Source organism: Glycine soja, chromosome 18, assembly GCF_004193775.1.
Source record: "Glycine soja cultivar W05 chromosome 18, ASM419377v2, whole genome shotgun sequence".
In the NCBI taxonomy this organism is placed as follows: Eukaryota; Viridiplantae; Streptophyta; class Magnoliopsida; order Fabales; family Fabaceae; genus Glycine; species Glycine soja.
Window position 1 is genome coordinate 25,727,387 of NC_041019.1, and position 21,661 is coordinate 25,749,047.

Sequence of the window (21,661 nt, forward strand, 5' to 3'; positions counted from 1 at the left end):
GGAAGCCAATGCGGCTATAGTTGCCGCTACTAGCGCTGTCGCTAAGGTGAACCCGATGCTCCCATCTGGCCTCAAGCAAATGAATCATCCAACCTCAAATATGGTAGGCAAAGATTTGGGAAGTACGGATGACCCCATGATGTGCAAATTCAAAACAAGCACGCCTTCCCGCCATATGGTTTGCCTCCCAAACTATACACCACCCAATGTGGTGTACATTCCCAATGAGGATGTCAATAACTCCACTCCCATACTCATTAAGAGCCAACAACCTCAATCTGATCATGCACATGTCTCTCGACCCATGGAGGAGACACATGAAATTCCCCACCACGATCTAGCCAACTTCGAGCCTTGCCTCGGATATGCTGCTGAAGGGCAAGCAGTTGGTGGTATACCCCTGCAAAACACTTTGGAGGGCCCTCAATATCATCCACAACCACAACCCTCACGTTCCACAGCGGTTAAAAACCCTCATGACTATGGCAGGAATGGGAAAGTTGGATCATCTAGAGGAAAGGCTCAGGGCCATTGAAGGAGGTGAAGATTATGCCTTTGCTAACCTAAAAGAGTTGTTCCTAGTACCCAATATCATCACCCCTCCCAAGTTCAAGGTGCTGGACTTTGACAAGTACAAGGGGACTGCTTGTCCCAAGAACCATCTAAAGATGTATTGTCAGAAGATGGGGGAATACGCAAAAGATGAGGAATTGTTGATACATTCCTTCCATGAAAGTCTTACTGGGGTAGCTGTTACCTGGTACACTAACTTGGAACCTTCCCGAGTCCATTCTTGGAAGGACCTAATGGTTGCCTTTGTTAGGCAGTATTAGTACAATTTTGATATGGTTCTGGATAGGATGCAACTACAGAACATTTGCAAAAAGGGGGACGGATCTTTCAAAGAACACGCCCAAAAGGTGGAGGGATCTGGCGGCCCAAGTGGTACCCCCAATGATGGAAAGGGAGACGATAATCGTGATGGTAGACACATTATCGATACTCTACTATGAAAAGATGGTGGGCTACGCACCCTCAAAGCTTTGCGGATTTGGTCTTCGCCAGTGAAAGGATCGAAGTGGATTTGAAAAGAGGCAAATTTAATCATCCTGCTTAGACGAATGAGAAAACTGGGGCAAATAAAGAGGGTGAGGATGAGGGAGAAACCCATGCTGTGACTGCCATTCCTATACGACCAAGTTTCCCACCAAACCCAACAATGTCATTACTCAGTCAATAACAAACCACCTCCTTACCCACCACCCAGTTATCCACAAAGGCCATCCCTAAATCAACCACAAAGCCTGTCTACCGCACTTCCAATGACGAAGACCACCTTTAGCACAAACCAAAAAAAACACCAACCAAGAAATGAATTTTGCAGCGAAAAGCCTATAGGATTCACCCCAAATTCCGGTGTCATATGCTAACTTGCTCCCATATCTACTTGATAACGCAATGGTAGCCATAACCCCTGCTAGGTTCCCTCAAACCCCCATTTTTCTGAGGATATGACTCGAACGCAACATGTGCATATCGTGGGGGAGCCCTGGGGCATTCCATTGAGCACTGTATGACCCTCAGGCGTAAGGTGCAAGGTCTAATTGATGCGGGCTGGCTGAAATTTGAGGAGAATCGCGTGTAAATCCTGACATTGACAAGAGATGCCACACATGGGGCAATTTTGAAAACTGTTGTTAGATGTCTCTAATGACTCATCAGGATTTTCAAGTGCAAGCCATTGGTCAGTTTGCTCAAGCGACCTGTGCTCCTGAGTTTGGACTTCCAAGACCGTTCAATCAGAGATTACTCGTCTTGCACGTTGGTGGGGTTGTCGTAAAACAATGAGTAAAGTTCAAAACAAATAAGTTTCAAAATAAAAAATAAGTTTCAAAATAAAAAAAAATAAAAAGGCATTTGATTGACTGTGTTTTCAAGTAAAAATATAGACGTTCATGTGACTTTATTTTATCATTCCAGAAAGTTTGTCTTCTTAGAGAAGCGAGTTGTCAAGAATAGGATGTTGGACAAATGGCCTCAGTTACCTTAAGAAAAAGGGGGGTTGAATTAAGATGCAAAGACTATTCCCCAATTGAACTATCACTCTTTCTTTTTGGATTAACAATGCACCCTTAACATGAATTACTCAAAAGACAAATCAAAATAAACTTCTTTAAAGCAAAAGATAAATAGCAATAAAAGAAGTTTAAAGGAAGAGAGGAATGCAAACTTGATTTATACTGGTTCGGCCACTTCCCGCGCCTACGTCCAGTCCTCAAGAAACCCACTTGAGATTTTCCACTCTCTTTGTAAAACTCCTTTTACAAAGTCTGAACCACACAGGGACAACCCTTCCCTTGTGTTCAAGAATCCTCTACAATAAGAGACTCTCAGTCTCTTAATCCCTTTTCAGAAGTAAGAAGAAGAGAAGAAGAATTCTCTCTTAAAAGGGATAGATTGTACAATGAAGACCAATCAAAATTCCTTATTGAATATGCAAGTGGTTGACCAAGGAATCTTTTTGAGAGGATAAGACAGTTCAGTTCAGAAAAACTCTTAATCTTTTGAGAGGATAAACTTTGTGGGCAATGAAAACTCTCTTTAAATTCGTGTTTCCAAGTCACCTTTGATGGCCATTCATAAACCATTTGAATAGATGTGACTCTTGGAAATTATTTTCTGAAAATCTCCTCTGGTAATCGATTACAAGACTTGTGTAATAGATCACAGGCTTTAAAATTTGAATAAATTGCTGGTAATCAATTACCATCCATGTGTAATCGATTACACATTATAAATTTTGAATTCAAATTTCTAGTGACTATTATAAACATTTTCAGCTGCTGGTAATCGATTACCGGAGAGCAAATCTCAATTTGAAATGATAGAATTCTTTGGTCAAACCTTTTGTTTTTTCAATTTGGAAACTTCTTCCAAAAGATTCTAGAAATCAACTTGATCATATATCTTGACTTTCTTGGATTCTTGTCTTGAATAAAACTTAGAAGCACTTGATCCTTTAGCATCATCAAGACATCAAAACATCTTGCTTCTACATAGGAGTCATTTGACTTAATCCATCAAAAAATCCTTCAACTATATCTCGTCCTTGGAAAATTCTTTTTGCAAGAATCAACTGCTTCTTTCATTCTTCCTCACTACGAGGCTATGAAAACAAGACAACGATTGGTACCTCAAAGCCTTACATTGGGGCAATGAGGGGCATCGTGCATGAGCCTCAAGTGAACCTAGGGGCAGATTAGAAGTTCTCACCCAATAGGTTCCCTCCTACAAGGTCATTGTAGATGCAAATGCCTTTGGTGTTTTGATGATGATCATGATGAAGAAAAGCAAATGATGCAAATGATTCAAGAATACAAGCCACAACATCAAGATGATCACTAGTACATTAGGAAGGAAATTCCTAATTGATATAGCAAAAGGTTTGGCCAAGTAATGCATGTTAAAAAGTGTTTTTCAAGAGATTTACTCTCTGGTAATCGATTACCAGAGGATGTAATCGATTACCAGTGGCCAAAAATGCTTTACAACAGCTACTAAATATTTGAATTCAAATTTTAGACTGTGTAATCGATTACACCATATTGGTAATCGATTACCAGCAGTTAATAAACGTTTTAATTCAAATATTAAAGCCTGTAATCGATTACACAACTATTGTAATCGATTACCAGAGGAGATTTTCAGAAAATAACTTTCAAGAGTCACATCTATTCAAATGGTTTATGAATGGCCATCAAAGGTCTATTTATATGTGACTTGGAAACACGAATAAGTAGTGAGAGTTTTTGATTGCCCAAAATGTCTTATCCTCTCAAAGATTCCTTGGTCAAACACTTGCATATTCAAATAAGGAATTGTGATTGATCTTCATTGTACAATCTGTCTCTTTCAAGAGAGATTTCTTCTTCTTTTCTTTTACTTCTGAAAAGGGGTTAAGAGACCGAGGGTCTCTTGTTGTAAAGGATTCCTGAACACAAGGGAAGGGTTGTCCCTGTGTGATTCAGACTTTGTAAAAGGATTTTACAAAGAGAGTGGAAAATCTCAAGTGGGTTGCTTGAGTACTGGACGTAGGCACAGGAAGTGACCGAACCAGTATAAATCAAGTTTGCATTTCTCTCTTCCCTTAAACTTCTTTTATTTATTGCTATTTATCTTTTTCCTTTAAAGAAGTTTATTCTGAATTATCTTTTGAGTAATTCATGTTAAAGATGCATTGTTAATCTAAAGAGAGAGAGCAAGATTTAAATTGGGGAATAGTTCTTGTTATCTTAATTCAACCCCCCCTTCTTAAGATATCTGAGGCCACAAGGTCCAACAAGTGGTATCAGAGCGGGATTCTTGTATAAAGTTTAAAAAACTTCAAGAATAGATATGGCCTCATCCAACTTTCCATTTCTTGAGGGAAATTCTATTAATAGGCCTTTTATGTTCAATGGCGAGGGTTATCACTATTGGAAAACCCGAATGCAGATTCTTATTGAAGCCATAGATTTAAATATATGGGATGCCATTGAAGTTGGTCCTTTTATTCCTACAAAGGTAGTGGGAAATGTAATTATAGAAAAACCAAGAGAAGAATGGAATGATGATGAAAGAAGAAAGGTTCAATACAATTTAAAGGCCAAAAATATAATCACTTCTGCATTAGGCATGGATGAATTTTTTAGAGTCTCAAATTGTAAAAATGCAAAAGAAATGTGGGATACTTTGCAAGTAACCTATGAAGGCACAACCGATGTCAAGAGATCTAGAATAAACACTCTTATACATGAATATGAAATGTTCAGAATGTTTCAATATGAGACCATAGAAGATATGCAGAAGAGATTTACTTGTATAGTTAATCATCTTGCATCTTTGGGAAAAATATTTCCTAATGAAGATCTGATTAACAAAGTGTTGAGATGTTTAAGCAGGCAATGGCAACCAAAAGTAACAGCAATTGCAGAATCAAGAAATCTCACTAATATGTCTCTTGCCACTCTCTTTGGAAAACTTCAACAACATGAAATGGAACTTATGAGACTTCATCACCATGAAGAGAATGATATAAAGAGAAAAGGAATAACACTCAGAACCTCATCATCTTTTATTCAAGAAGAAAGTGACAAAGAGGACTTGACTGAAACAGAAGAAGATGATGATAATTTCAGACTCTTTGTGAAAAGGTTCAATAAATTTCTGAGAAACAAAAGAAATAAAAGAAAATCAAACATCAATACAAAGAAGAAAGAAGAAGACTCTTCCTTAGCCCCATCATGCTATGAAAGTAATCAACCTTGGCACATGAGATCCGATTATCTTGTCTTTGAAAGAAGAATTGAAAAATCCGACAAGAGGAATCTCAAAGAAAAGAAAGAAAAGAAAGCATAGATCACTTGGGAATGGCATACATCAAAGTTTATTCAACAAACAAAGGCCACTTGATCAACAAGCCCAACAAGTGATGATACCAACAGGTCACTTGTCATTGATTGATTACTTTGATGATTTTTGTCTATGATTGTTAAACTTTTGATTGAGTTTTTGATGCTTGTTTACTCCTTAAGTATTTGATTGTCATTAATGTTTTTGTTTGATAGTTATGTTGATTGTTGTCTTTGATTATGTTTTGATGATTGCTTTTGTTTGATTGTGTTTAATTGTAAGTATTTAATTATATTTGATTGGTGTGTGTTAATTGTTTGATTAATACTTGTTTGAATGAATTAAATACATATTAGTGATGATGATTGATAGTGTTAGATGTATTTAGCATAAACATAGGTTATTTTAGAGGAACTAGTCTTGTTTATGGTCTGGTAATCGATTACCATATAGTGTAATCGATTACACAAGAACAGGCAGCCTGTAATCAATTACAACATCCTGTAATCGATTACCAGAAGGCTTATTACTCTTGTAATCGATTACCAAGCCTTGTAATCGATTACAACGCGTCCTCACCTATAAATATCACATTTTCCAGAAATCCCTGCGCAGCCCCTTTTCTCTCACGACGTTCTTCCATTCCCAAACCTCCAAATCTTCATATCTCACTCATTTCTCCATCAAATCAACTCCCGTAAATTGCGATCTTCTTCTTTTTCGTTTCTCTTTTGCTTTCACCGATTAAAATCTGCAAACACTCCTTCAAATGGCAGAATCGTCAAAGAAACGAAAGGGTTCTTCCGTCTCTGCTTCGGCTTCAAGAGCTCATCGTTCCGGAGCCACTAGCGCATCCACAGCACCAATTCCACCATCATTGTCCTCTTCCCCAGTGTTTTCTTCCGATGAACAGCAGAAACGGTACTCCAATCTTTTCTCATCTCGTTCCATTATCGACCCTAAGTTTATTGATATGGAATTCTTTTCTGCTGAAACCTTTGATTGCATTCAAGCCTTTCAGAATTTAGGTCTTCTACCTTTTATGTCATTACAATTGCCTATTTATCCTGAATTGGTTAAAGCTTTTTATTGTAATCTTGAAATTCAGGACAACACTCTAATTTCTGAAATTTTTGGGATAAAAATGGTCATTGACCAGTCCCTTTTCTATGACTTAACCAAATTACCCAGTGACGGTGTACCATTTGAAGGAACACTGAATGACGACTGGAAATTTGATTTCTCTGCCCATGATGCCCGCCAGTTGGTTTGCACCAACAATGCGGACATGACCGGACGTCTTCTTGCCGGGTCATTGGCTTTTGAAAGCCGCATCCTTCACTATTTAATTGTGCGTATTTTGCTTCCACGGTCTTCCAACCTTGCCCAGGTTTCTGAGGAAGATCTAATTATCATGTGGGCCTTTCATACAGGGCGTCAACTTGACTGGGCACACTTAGTCAGATATCGCATGCATAAGGCATTGCGATTAAATGCTCCACTACCATATCCACAGCTTGTCACTCTCTTTTTCCACCATTTTCAAATTCCTCTTGATTCTGAACCTTACGTTCCAATCAAGAGATCCTTTTTAATTGGTGCTGCTGTGATTGCTTCTTTTGGTTACCGCAAAGAGCTTGATGGCTCTTGGGTCAAAAAGGGTGCTCCACCCGCTGATGATGAAGGCAACCAACCAGTTGAAGATAATTCCTCTCTTCTTCGAAAGCTTTTAGAAAAGTTCGATGGTCTTCAAACTTTTGTTGGTGACAAGTTTGATAATATGGAATTGCAAGTCGACATGCGGTTTGATGCCATGGAATCAAGGATCGCCAAAGTTGAAGAAGATGTCTCCTTCATCCGTACTTGCTTTGATCCACCACCACCGCCTCCATCATCCTCTTAGCTTATAAGTTATTATTAAGACTAAGTCTTATTAGTCATTAAGTATTATTAGTACTCTATTTTAACGCCGTGTATTTGGCTTTTTATTGATCTAGTTATCATAGTCTTCCACTATAATTATATTTCTAGACATTGCTTTAGTTGATTATGCAAATGTATGGTTTTATTTTGGCTTCATGAATGGCGTTGTTTGGATATTTATTGTGTTTGGTTTTTGATTGTGTTGTATAGTTCTTTTTGATGTTGCCAAAGGGGGAGAGAACTTGAGAGAACTTGGGTAAGAAATCAATTAACTACTCATTAAGGCTAGGCATAGGCATACATGCCAAAAGATAGGGGGAGTAATGGCTGTTTGAACATGCTATCATCTTGTATATGGTTTGTCTTGATTTCAGGGATTGTCATCATCAAAAAGGGGGAGATTGTAGAAGATCTTTGGTGTTTTGATGATGATCAAAGAGCTTAGAAATCAAGTGATAAAAGTGATCATAAATTCCGAAATATAGGGGGAGTAAACGCACATTTTATCTATACACAATTGGTTGTTGCTTGCTTGAATCTTGATCTCAGGTATTGTATTGTCATCATCAAAAAGGGGGAGATTGTAGATGCAAATGCCTTTGGTGTTTTGATGATGATCATGATGAAGAAAAGCAAATGATGCAAATGATTCAAGAATACAAGCCACAACATCAAGATGATCACTAGTACATTAGGAAGGAAATTCCTAATTGATATAGCAAAAGGTTTGGCCAAGTAATGCATGTTAAAAAGTGTTTTTCAAGAGATTTACTCTCTGGTAATCGATTACCAGAGGATGTAATCGATTACCAGTGGCCAAAAATGCTTTACAACAGCTACTAAATATTTGAATTCAAATTTTAGACTGTGTAATCGATTACACCATATTGGTAATCGATTACCAGCAGTTAATAAACGTTTTAATTCAAATATTAAAGCCTGTAATCGATTACACAACTATTGTAATCGATTACCAGAGGAGATTTTCAGAAAATAACTTTCAAGAGTCACATCTATTCAAATGGTTTATGAATGGCCATCAAAGGTCTATTTATATGTGACTTGGAAACACGAATAAGTAGTGAGAGTTTTTGATTGCCCAAAATGTCTTATCCTCTCAAAGATTCCTTGGTCAAACACTTGCATATTCAAATAAGGAATTGTGATTGATCTTCATTGTACAATCTGTCTCTTTCAAGAGAGATTTCTTCTTCTTTTCTTTTACTTCTGAAAAGGGGTTAAGAGACCGAGGGTCTCTTGTTGTAAAGGATTCCTGAACACAAGGGAAGGGTTGTCCCTGTGTGATTCAGACTTTGTAAAAGGATTTTACAAAGAGAGTGGAAAATCTCAAGTGGGTTGCTTGAGTACTGGACGTAGGCACAGGAAGTGACCGAACCAGTATAAATCAAGTTTGCATTTCTCTCTTCCCTTAAACTTCTTTTATTTATTGCTATTTATCTTTTTCCTTTAAAGAAGTTTATTCTGAATTATCTTTTGAGTAATTCATGTTAAAGATGCATTGTTAATCTAAAGAGAGAGAGCAAGATTTAAATTGGGGAATAGTTCTTGTTATCTTAATTCAACCCCCCCTTCTTAAGATATCTGAGGCCACAAGGTCCAACAGTCATGACGAAAGAAAATGATTGGTACCTCAAAGCCTTACACTGGGGCAATGAGGGGCACCGTGCATGAGCCTCAAGTGAACATAGGGGCCGATCAAAAGTTCTCACCCATCGATGTTTTTAACAAAAAAAAAGGGACAAACCCTAGGATTTCAATGGATTGATTAAACATCAAACGACTCCATTGCCGTCACTCCAAAATGGTCAAGTGACTAAATCAAAAAGAACATACACTCTGAGGGAGTTCCCGAAGAGATTTGCAAAAAGATAGGATGAGGTTGCATGAATTATCACCTTTTTCAAAAGGGCAGTCAATCTGTGTTTTCCAAAAAAAAAAAAATCAAATCAAAATCAAAATCACAAAATAGGGAAAGAATGCCATGAACATTGTACAACTTTCCATTACATTGCATTGTTTCATACAAAGTCCGCATTTACCCAAATTTCACAACAAAGGTTGCATGCATTTGCATCCCTCAAAATCATGTTAACTACATAGATTCCCTACATCTAAATGTCCAAATCTTTTGAATTTGGGATGACCGGCTCTCTCGATGAGTCGATCTCTTGCTTTCTCATAAGGATGGACCCTCGGGTACTAGTACCCTGGTCTTCAGAGGACTACACGTCCTCGCCAACAGAGGGCTGCACGCCCTCACCTTAAGAGGACTGTGTGTCCTCACTTTCAGAGGACTGCATGTCCTCACCTTCAGAGGGCTACACGCCCTCGCCATCAGAGGACTGCGTGTCCTCACCTTCAGAGGGCTACACGCCCTCGCCATCAGAGGACTGCATGTCCTCACCTTCAGAGGGTTACACGCCCTCGCCATCAGAGGACTGCATGTCCTCACCTTCGTAGGGCTACACGCCCTCACCTTTAGAGGACTACACGTCCTCGCCAACAGAGGGCTGCACGCCTTCACCTTGAGAGGACTACACGTCCTCGCCAACGTAGGGCTACACGCCCTCACCTTTAGAGGACTACACGTCCTCGCCTTCAGAGGACTCCATGTCCTCACCATCAGAGGGCTGCACGCCCTCACCTCCAGAGGACTACATGTCCTCACCATCAGAGGGCTGCACGCCCTCACCTCCAGAGGACTACACGTCCTCGCCTTGAGAGGGCTACTCGCCCTCGCCTTGGGTACTAGTTACCCTCACCTTGAGAGGACTAAACGTCCTCGCCTTGAGAGGACTACATGTCCTCACCATCAGAGGGCTGCACGCCCTCACCTCCAGAGGACTACACATCCTCACCTTGAGAGGACTACATGTCCTCACCATCAGAGGGCTGCACGCCCTCACCTCCAAAGGACTACACGTCCTCGCCTTGAGAGGGCTACTCGCCCTCGCCTTGGGTACTAGTTACCCTCATCTTCAGAGGACTACATGTCCTCACCTTCGTAGGGCTACACGCCCTCACCTTTAGAGGACCACACGTCCTCACCTTCAGAGGGCTACACGCCCTCGCCATCAGAGGACTGCATGTCCTCACATTCGTAGGGCTACACGCCCTCACCTTTAGAGGACTACACGTCCTCGCCAACAGAGGGCTACACGCCCTCACCTTTAGAGGACTACACGTACTCGCCAACAGAGGGCTGCACGCCCTCAACTTGAGAGGACTACACGCCCTCACCTTTAGAGGACTATACATCCTCGCCTTGAGAGGGTTGCACGCCCTCACCTTTAGAGGGCTACGTGTCCTCATTTTCAGTGTGCTCCACATCCGTACCTTAAGAGAATTTAAGGTCCTCTATCCTTAAATGCTTAACCAAGACTTGCACTCCCGGTTAAGGGGCCAGTAGTTTCCTTTTAACGGTTCCTAGGCCACCCCCTGATATTGGAGGAGGGCCAACTGTGCAAGCACAACCAGAAAGGGAGGCTATCGCACAGCTACTATGCATACCGGGGCAAGATTTCACCCGTGCCGCTGCAAAGAGACGAGTGTGGATCATGCGCACCAACATGACCACTCTTACACAGATATAGATGACATTGCTACTTAGCAACATTCTGCCCAGCGACCGCATTGCCAATCTCCCCCTGCAAAAGTATCAGTTGGTCTGTGTCGTCCCGACATGGGTAAGTATGCATATGGTTCAACTGATTTCTGATACCATCTATTGTTTGCAGGGATCGCACCCACAAAGACAGCCAGTGGACCTGAAGAAGTCCAACAGGGCCCTGGGGTTTCCAGCTCTGGTTACGGGCCTCTGTCGGCCCTATAGGGCGCCCGTCCCCCCAGCAAGCTCATGCCATCATGACATAGGTAAGTATGCACCTCCCCCAACTGATTTCTGATGTCATCTATTGTTTGCAGGGATCGTGCCCGCAAGACACCTAGTGGACCCGAAGAAGGCCAACAGGGTCTTGGAGTTGCCAGCTCTAAATACGGGTCTCTATCAGTTCAAGGGAGTGCATGTTGCCCCCAGCAGGGTCATCAGGCCCCCTACTAATCGAGCTTTCATCAAGAAGTACTGCGTCTCCAAGCAGGCACAGGGCGAAACACCACAGCAGCATTGGGATGGCCGGTAGCGGGCAATAGACACACCGCCACCACCTCTAGAGTTCACCTCAGCTCATCCGCAAAAAGGTTAGAGCGTTGCCTACGACACATGGCCGACCAGCAGGCTACCAAGTCCAAAGCCAAAGGTAAGCAAAGTACTAGGTCAGTGACTGACAAGTCATAACGCGTCCAGCTCAAGACGTTAAAGAAGCGCTACTAGGAGGCAACCTAGTACCTTTTAAATTTCTGCCTGCTATTTGATCACTTTTTATAGTAGGACGCACCTAGTTGCTCATGATCCTGGGAATTTAAATAAAACAAGCGCAAGCTCGGAAGGTAGTCATACCTTACAAAACATATATATGTATGTTTAGGTAGTGAAAATACCTTAGATATGCATGTATGTAAACAAAAAACACTTCACAAAATATATATATGTATGTTTAGGTAGAAAGATACCTTAGATATGCATGTATGTAAACAAAAAATACTTCACAAAATATATATGTATGTTTAGGTAGAAAGATACCTTGGATATGCATGTATATAGCAAAAATACCTTACAAAACATATATATGTATGTTTAGGTAGCAAGATACCTTGGATATGCATGTATATAGCAAAATACCTCATGAAAAAAAAAGAGAAGAAAAAAAAACAAACAAGAAAAAGAAATAAACAAATAAAAAAAAAGGAAAAAAAGAGAAAAAAGAAAAATAAGTTGTCTAGCTGAAAAGCCAACATGCTTTTGAAAAGAGATGACTTCCAACTTTTCTTTGAAAAAAATTCGCTGATCATAGCTAGTTTTTGGAAAAAAAAAATGTGTGTACACCTGAAGGGTGAATGCTGTGAAATTTTCCCGGACGCCCAAAATGGACTCGGATGAATGCACAAATTGATAAAATAACATATTTTGGAAACATTGGGTTGATTTAAAATAGAGGAAATGAATCCTGAGCCCTAGCATCACATGACCATAAAAGTTTGACACTTGAGTGTCCACATAGGTGCATGCATGACCAGTTTTGCATGAAGTTTCCAAATCATCATTTTTGCATTTGTGTCATGGAAATAATGTGGGGCATCCCTTTTATCCTTGAACCAAACCAAACCCTGACATGTACCATGCCTAGCCATTCTACAAGTCTTGAGCCAAGATCCTGACTCACCATAAACCTTGACCCAGGGTGAGAATGTCAATCCTTACCCTCGAAAGCAAAAAAGAATAGAAGGGAAATTTCCAATCAAAGAAAAAGAGAAGGAAAATTTCCAATCAAAGAAAAAGAGAAGGGAAATTTCCAATCAAAGAGAGGGAGAAAGAAAAAAAGGAAAGAAAGAAAATTCCCAACCAAAGAAAGTAAAGAAAGAAAAGAAGAAAACTCCTGGTCAAAGAAACCAGAAGAAATGTGCAGAGAGGTCTTTAGACCGGACAATATCTGAACAATACAGAATTGTCACCAAATGAACAAAAAGAAGGAAAGGAAACCATGACCTAAAATGGTCTTCTCCCTTTAATTGCCAACCAGAATCAGTGCGCTAGTGACTTTTTCGCCCCGCACTAAACAAAAACAGAAAAGGAAAAAGCCAACAAAAAAATCAAAAGCCAAAAAAAACACACAAAAGCTGAAAATCCCGCTAAAAGAACCCATTCCCAAGGGAAGTCCTATTGATCCATGATCACGCATGTAATTTTTGATTTGATAGGAAATAATTTGCAAAGTCAAGTCATGACATATCTATGGTTCGGAATTAGGATGAAACACTTACCTGTGCGAGATTGATACACTTTGAGTGATTTTCTTCTATTTTTGTCGAACCCAGTGTTTCCTCTAAATGGTCATTTAGAAACGAAATGCTAACATCCAAAATCTCATTTATGGTTATGAGAAAATTTCATCAGCATACTCTCCTTCCCCGGTAGACGCATTGTTTTTCACTCAAAAAGGCATATGCTGCTCTAATCAGTTGGAATATTTGTCTCTTTGCTAAAGCATGTTTGCGTTTTAGTGGAGAAAACACCGAGACTTTTTCAAGTCTCACAAGTTATCCAGAACTACGTAGGTCTGAGTTCCTCATTGGAGGATACGTAGGAGCAAGAGCCTCGCTTTTGTCGACCACACCGCCTTTTGTTGCCATGACTCAAGAGCTGGTAACCCGCGGAGACACCTTACGGTTATCCACACCTCGTCATTCAGTCACCCCAAGTGTGATTGACGAGCAGAGGCCAATATGGTCATCTGCGCCCTTTCCGGAGATGTCAGCATCTTCCGATGGAGACTTTTCAAGTCTCACAAGTTATCTAGAACTACGTAGGTCTGAGTTCCTCATTGGAGGATACGTAGGAGCAAGAGCCTTGCTTTTGTCGGCCGCCCCATAATCTTTGTCATACTGACCCTGAGGTCATGTGACGTGCACCCTTGTATCATCCAGAGGCGGCGGGCCCGATGATACGCGGAGATACCTTACGGTTATCCGCACCCTTTTGTCATCCAGAGGCGGCGGGCCCGATGACAAGCAGAGACCAAGTTTGGTCATTCTGCACCCTTGTATCATCCAGAGGCGGCGGGCCCGATGATACGCGGAGATACCTTACGGTTATCCGCACCCTTTTGTCATCCAGAGGCGGCGGGCCCGATGACAAGCAGAGACCAAATTTGGTCATTCTGCACCCTTGTATCATCCAGAGGCGGCGGGCCCGATGATACGCGGAGATACCTTACGGTTATCCGCACCCTTTTGTCATCCAGAGGCGGCGGGCCCGATGACAAGCAGAGACCAAGTTTGGTCATTCTGCACCCTTGTATCATCCAGAGGCGGCGGGCCCGATGATACGCGGAGATACCTTACGGTTATCCGCACCCTTTTGTCATCCAGAGGCGGCGGGCCCGATGACAAGCAGAGACCAAGTTTGGTCATTCTGCACCCTTGTATCATCCAGAGGCGGCGGGCCCGATGATACGCGGAGATACCTTACGGTTATCCGCACCCTTTTGTCATCCAGAGGCGGCGGGCCCGATGACAAGCAGAGACCAAGTTTGGTCATTCTGCACCCTTGTATCATCCAGAGGCGGCGGGCCCGATGATACGTGGAGATACCTTACGGTTATCCGCACCCTTTTGTCATCCAGAGGCGGCGAGCCCGATGACAAGCAGAGACCAAGTTTGGTCATTCTGCACCCTTGTGGGAATACCCGAGTGGTTATCCGTATAAACATTCTTTTGCTATCTGTAAGACAGAACGCTTGATAGCATGCAGAGGCTGACATAGTCTTCTGCACCTTTTGTTCCTCCGGGAACAACAAGTCATTTACATGCGGAAATTTCATGGTCACCCGCGACTCTCGTCAACCGAGAGGAGCGAAATTAGTGTCATACACTAATTTTCGTCCGGGGACCTTTGCTTGATGACATGCGACCTTTCTTTGGTCCTTGTGAGGTGCTTGGCACCCATCATTAGGCAATTTGTGAAAATCCAGGAACGACAAGTCATGGTCACCCGCGACTCTCGTCAACCGAGAGGAGCGAAATTAGTGTCATACACTAATTTTCGTCCGGGGACCTTTGCTTGATGACATGCGACCTTTCTTTGGTCCTTGTGAGGTGCTTGGCACCCATCATTAGGCAATTTGTGAAAATCCGGGAACAACAAGTCATTTGCATGTGGAGATTTTATGGTCACCCGCGACTCTTGTCAAATCCAGAGGAACGAAATTAGTGTCTTATCTTTACTTTCCTTTTATCTCCAATAAAAGACAAGTAAAGAGGGGCAACTGTCATACCCTAATTTCGTCCGGGGACCTTTGCTTGATGACATGCGACCTTTCTTTGGTCCTTGTGAGGTGCTTGGCATCCATCATTGGGCAATTTGTGAAATTCCAGGACATGCCGAAAAACCAAAAAAAATATATTGATGCACAATCCGTAAGTTTCCGTGACACACCGGAAATCAAATGGAAGCATCGTTGCATAATTAAGTGAGGTTCCGTAACATTCCGTAAGTCAAAAGGGGGATGATTATGTAATCCGCAAGGTTCCGTAACATTACGGAAAGAAAACAAGTATCGTTACGAGATTCGTAAGTTTCCGTAACTTTACGAAAAAAGAATCACCAAAAATGGTAAGGGGGTGAACTTATCAAGATAGGGGTGTAAATAGCAATTCAAATCTAGGCCCTTCTAGAACATTTTGGAAGTTGGGTTGCTTAAGGAGGAAGCAACTGGGCGGCAAGCTCCTCCACGTTTTTGAAAAATGGTTTTCGGGGCTTCCGCGGCTTCCGTAATACTTCCGTAAAATTTCCGAAAACCTTGGGTAAGCATATTCCACTTAACATTGGTGAAAGGGAAGAGAAAGAAGATGAAAATCAAATTCGAAAACAGTTCCGTAAGGCTTTCGTAACTTTTCCGTAAAATACGAAAAGGGGGGTGAACTTAGTAATTCGGGTGCGCTTAGAAATCTTCTTCATTAAGTCTTTGGGCGGCAAGCACCTCCCTTTTTTTCTATAAATAGGGGAGGGGGGAGCTGTTTCAAAATGTTCAGCCCCTTTGGCACTTCTCTCTCTTTCGAATTTGCTTGGAAAAATCGTTTCCGTGAAGAAAATCTAAGCCGAGGCGCTTCCGAAACGTTTCCGTAACGTTTTCCGTGAAGAATTTCGCAAAGGTTTCAACCGTTCTTCGACGTTCTTCATTCGTTCTTCATCATTCTTCGATCTTCAACGGGTAAGTACCTCGAACCAAGCTTTTCGATTCATTCTATGTACCCGTAGTGGTCCACATTGTGTTTCGTGCATTTTTATTCTCGTTTTGTTTACTTTTTATACCCCCTGTTGACGTGCTTAAGCCATTTTACTTAAGTCATTTCTCGCTTAACTTAAAAATAAAATAAATTTCCACCGAACGTTTGAATTGTATTATCCATTAACTTCGGTTAAAATAAATTCCGACCGTTCGGTCGTGCCGTAACCACGTTGGAAATCAAAAAGAGGTAAAAAATAATATAATAATCAAAAAGACATCTTTTAGTAAAATAAAGCGGAAAATCAATCGGACGTTTTCTCTTTGGGATTTCTCATTCTTAATCGAATTGATTAATAACTAAAGTGAAACTAAAGGCTAAAATCAATTCGCCTAGTCAAGCTCGTCCATAAAAATAGGCTTTTGAAGTTTGTCATTTCATTTTCTCACTAAGTAAAATGGATCATTTTTAAGGTCCAACGCCTTAAAATGATCACCTCTTAAAGTAAAAAAGAATCACTTGATAAAAAAGAACTACGTAGGTCTGAGTTCCTCATTGAGGATACGTAGGAGCAAAAGCCCCGCTTTTGTCGACCACCCCAAGAGATCGTTAATGGTCCAATGCCTTAACGTTTCTATCCTTTCAAAAACAAGAGATCGTTAATGGTCCAACGCCTTAACGTTTCTCATCTTTCAAAATCAAAAGACCGTTTAATGGTCCAACACCTTAAATGACCTTTTGTTCAAATAAAAACATATTTTGCAAAAAAGACAAAAACAAACTTAACCAAATACTTTGTTCCGAAAGAACTACGTAGGTCTGATTTTCTCATCCAAAATTGAGGAATACGTAGGAGCAAAGGGAAACACCCTTGTCGACCACAAAAAAGAAAAAAATATAAAAAGGGTATAAAGGATATAAGAACATAAAAGGGAACATAAAAATCAAAGTCATGTTTGCACATTCGATTAAAGGCTGTCGTCCCTTGGGACGGACGTGTGGGGTGCTAATACCTTCCCCGTGCGTAAATACAACTCCCGAACCTTTCACTAAAAAGTTCGTAGATCGCGTCTTTTCTGGTTTTTCCGACGTTTTCCTCAAATAAACGTTGGTGGCGACTCCGCGCGTATTCCTTTCGTGGAACACGCATCCCGCGAGTCACGCGTCGCCCTCCCGCCGAAGGGTAGGTTGCGACAATATGACCACGCAAAGACATCTTGATACTCTTGAAGAAGGGTTATCAAGCCTTGACGGATAGGCGCGGTCATACCGGTTCCTACCTTTACTTCTTTCTTTTCCTCCGTGGTCCCCAAGTTTACCAATTCAGTTTCTTCTTGGTGAGGCTTCATTTCACGTTTTTCTTGAGCGACCAACCTCTCCAACTCTGGTGACAGGACGTCCTCTTCCTCTTCCTTGTTTATCGTTTGGCTTATATCTCGATCGAAATCGATTGTCAAACCCTCGTTGTTAGGATCCTCAAAGAATCGACATACTGAATCAGTGGTATAGACTTCTGACTGGCTTATCACGCGCCAGTTCCCCACTTGGGAATCGGGGTGGCATGGTTGCACAAAACTTGGTGGGTCTTGAGGGAACTCCTCTTCTATTGCTGCCACCTCCTCCTCGGACACCATTCCAGCGCTGGTGAAACACTGGCTAATACGGCCGGGCCATACCCTATCCGCCTGAAATCTTGACGGCACGTTCCTCCTCCCCGGCATCCCGGGTTCATACCCTAATCCATACTTGTATGGATTTCCCTTGATATCGACCACATTGGCATTCCCGAGGCAGTCCTTGCCTAGACCCATTCCGGGCTCAAATCCGTTCCTGAGCATAGCACGTGCCACCATTATGGCCGCTTTGGAGAGAGAAGGTAGCGACGGACTTGGTTCCACAGAGGCGCAGCTCACCACCTCAAAAGATTGGAAAGCCGTTTCCAATGATTCTTCCGCCACTTCTACGTATGGTGCGGAGGAGGGGCAGCTCACTAACATGTGCTCTTCACCCGACACTATCACTAAAAGTCCACCCACTGCGAACTTCAATTTCTGGTGAAGTGTTGAAGGGACCACTCCCAGGGCATGAATCCACGGTCTTCCCAAGAGGCAACTATAGGCGGGATTTATATCCATTACTTGAAACACCACGTTGCAAGTGTGGGGGCCTATCTGAATGGGAATGTCGATTTCCCCCATCACTTCCCGCCGAGTACCATCAAAGGCTCGCACCACCATCGAGCTTGGTGTTAAACGTGACGCACTAAAAGGAAGATTTTCCAAAGTGGTCTTCGGCATTACATTTAAGCTCGATCCATTGTCGATAAGTACCTTTGCGAAAACGTGGTCCATACATCTCACCGACACATGTAGAGCCTTGTTGTGTCCTCTCCCCTCAACGGGAATCTCTTCTTCCGCAAACGCAATATAATTGTTGGTGGTTATATGATTAACGATGCCTTCGAAACCCTCCACTGAGATATCATGCGCTACATGGGCATCGTTAAGGACCTTCATCAACAGCGCACGATGAGGCTCGGAGTTTATGAGTAGTTCAAGCAAAGAGATCCTTGCTGGAGTTTTATTCAGTTGCTCGACTACCTTAAACTCGCTTTGTTGGATGAGGCGGAGGAACTCATGGGCCTCTTCCAAAGTCACTGTTTTTCCTTGAAGTCCCTCTTTCTTTTCGGCCCCTCTTACCACTGGAGGATCTGCTTCTTTCGAGGGGGTGGCTATATCTGTGGGCTCTTGGACCATGGGCGCTTTCCCTTTAGAGGGCAATTCCGTCGGGTGAGGGGAAGCGAACACCCGACCACTGCGGGTTACGCCACTGAGGCCGGTGATGTTGGTTACCTTAGCTGATAGGGAGTCAACTTCGATTGTAATTCTTTCGCTGGACGCGGGAAAGGTATACTTCCACGGAACGGCCTTATTACTTTGATATGCAAATGGTGTTGGCTTGGGTGCCGTTCGGGGGTATATGGGTGTGGAGCCGGTCCCCTTCCTAGTAAAACATATCACTAGGGCCTTGGGGGTTAGAGGAACCTTCTTCTCTTCCGACTGCATGCAAATTTGTGGTTCTTCCCTCCCTCCTATGGACACTTCAAGCTGCCCGCAATCCATGAGCCGCTGAAGCAATTCTTCCACCACGGGACAGGTTTCCATGTCATGCGACTCCCCGAGGTGAAACAAACATTCATCCCTTTCATCTCCACCTCGGGAGACCATGCACGCCGCTTACAGTGATTGATAGATGAAGCGTCTAGAAGTAGCCACCTCTCCTAACCTCTTTGTCCGTGATGGCCCATCCTCTTCGACGGCGTTCACACTAGCCCCTCCATGACTAGCTAGCGGGTTGGTTTTAACATTTGGGCCTTCCTCCTGAAACGCTAGCCAGCCGGCACTAATCAGGTGCTGCACTTTATACTTGAACGGGATGCAGGAGTCAATATTGTGTCCGAGAGCTCCACTATGGTACACACACTTGGCACCCGGGTCGTACCACTTGGGGTAGGGTGGCTGGAAGACCTTCCCAGGTATTGCCACCACCAAGTGATTCTCCAATAATGAAGGCCATAACTCGGAGTATGCCATGGGAATAGGAGAGAAGTTATCTTTCGGGGGCGGGTGTTGTGCATATTTATAGCTCGCGCCCGGGGCTGTATTATTAACTGGCCGGGGAGCGGTCGGCGCTGTGCGTTGGGCCGGCGCTCTTTCTGCTGCGGGTGGTCCTTTTACTTGAGTCGGGAGGGAATTCCCGGCTCGGATTAAAAAATTTGGGGGAGTGGGCTGGTACGAGCTTTGGATATTTTGGGGTGCTTTCATCCACGTCGGGGCGGTGGTGACTGCGTGGGCGTCTCCTTCCTTTTTCCTCGTGCCCACTACTGGGGCTCTTCTGTTGTTGTTGGGGGCCACATTGGAAGCATATTCGAACTTGCCTTTCTGTAGTCCAGATTCAATCCTTTCTCCAGCGAAGACGAGATCCGCAAAGTTAGCTGGCATGTAGCCTATCAGCTTTTCATAGTAGAACGTGGGTAACGTATCTACCATAATTGTGATCATCTCCCTTTCCGTCATGGGCGGTACGACTTGGGCTGTGAGATCTCTCCATCTTTGGGCATATTCCTTAATGGACTCATGCTTTAGCTTAGTCATACTCTGAAGCTGGTTCCGATCGGGAGCCATGTCCGTATTGTACTGGTACTGCCTAATGAAGGCAGTTGCCAAGTCCTTCCATGATTGGATCTGGGAAGCTTCCAGATTGGTATACCATGCTACAGCTGCCCCGGCCAAGCTGTCTTGAAAGAAATGGACCAACAATTTTCGTCCGCAGAATACGCCCCCATCTTTCGGCAATACATCCGAAGATGCCCCTTCGGACATGTCGTCCCTTTGTACTTATCAAAGTCCGGTACTTTGAACTTGGGAGGAATGACGATATTGGGCACGAGACATAAATCCGCTAAGTCCGAGAATGGGTAATTGCCAAGGCCCTCGACTGCTCTTAACCTCTCTTCAAGTGCCTCAATCTTTCCCTTATCTTCCGCGAAGGGAACAGATTCTTTTACGGGTGTGGGTGAGGCCGGGATATGGCGGACCATGTTCGGCTGGGGTAGTTCATGTGGGGACGGATCTTTGAGGTGGAGCAGGGGGCCAAGATGGGTATCTCCTTCCTCATCGTCTTGCCCGGGATAGTCGTCATAAGGCGGGAGTTGCCCCTCAAAAGTAGGGGCTTGGCTTAAATTTTCCGGGGCGGCACGGGGAGTGAAATCCGGAGGCAAGCCATAAGGATAAGCTTGCGGACTATACCTTCGACCAAACACGGCCGTGTTTCTGTCTCGGCCCGGAGTTAAAGTGGGTTGCAGTACCGGCTCCGCTTCCCTAACCGTACTGGAGGCGGTTGCCGTGGCTTTATCCTCTATGGTTTTCTGGAGTTTTAACATGACCTCCGAGATGGAAGCCATTTGATCTTTTAAGGCCGATAGATCGGCCTTCATCTGTTCCTGCATGCCCTCTTCATTATCCATTTTTCTGGATCGAGTGTTATAGGGGTGCCTTGGTGTTTTCTTAGTTATGATGAAATTCCTAAAGAAATAAACAACGGTGAGTATGCCACCAAAACATGAGTATGCAAATGGATGATCGGAGCACTTGGATCCACCCCAAGGTTTTTAGATAACGTAATGAGTCCAAAACTTCTCATTTTATAAAAAGAACAAAGCTTTCATCTAGCCAAGATTATACAAATGTGTTACAAGAGAACCTAACGATTCCTAATTATATGGGCCATCAAATCTATCATGTGTTGACAGTAATTGATTAGCCCATGAATCTCCTCGGGGGCCGTACACACTTCGGCCATGGCTTTTGCTTTGGCTAATAGACGCAGGAGGTCTTGACTTCCATTCAAGGTCAAGGCGAACCTATCCATCCACGTAGTCGCTTCTTGATGCAATGAATCAATCACCCTCCCTCTTGCTTCTTTT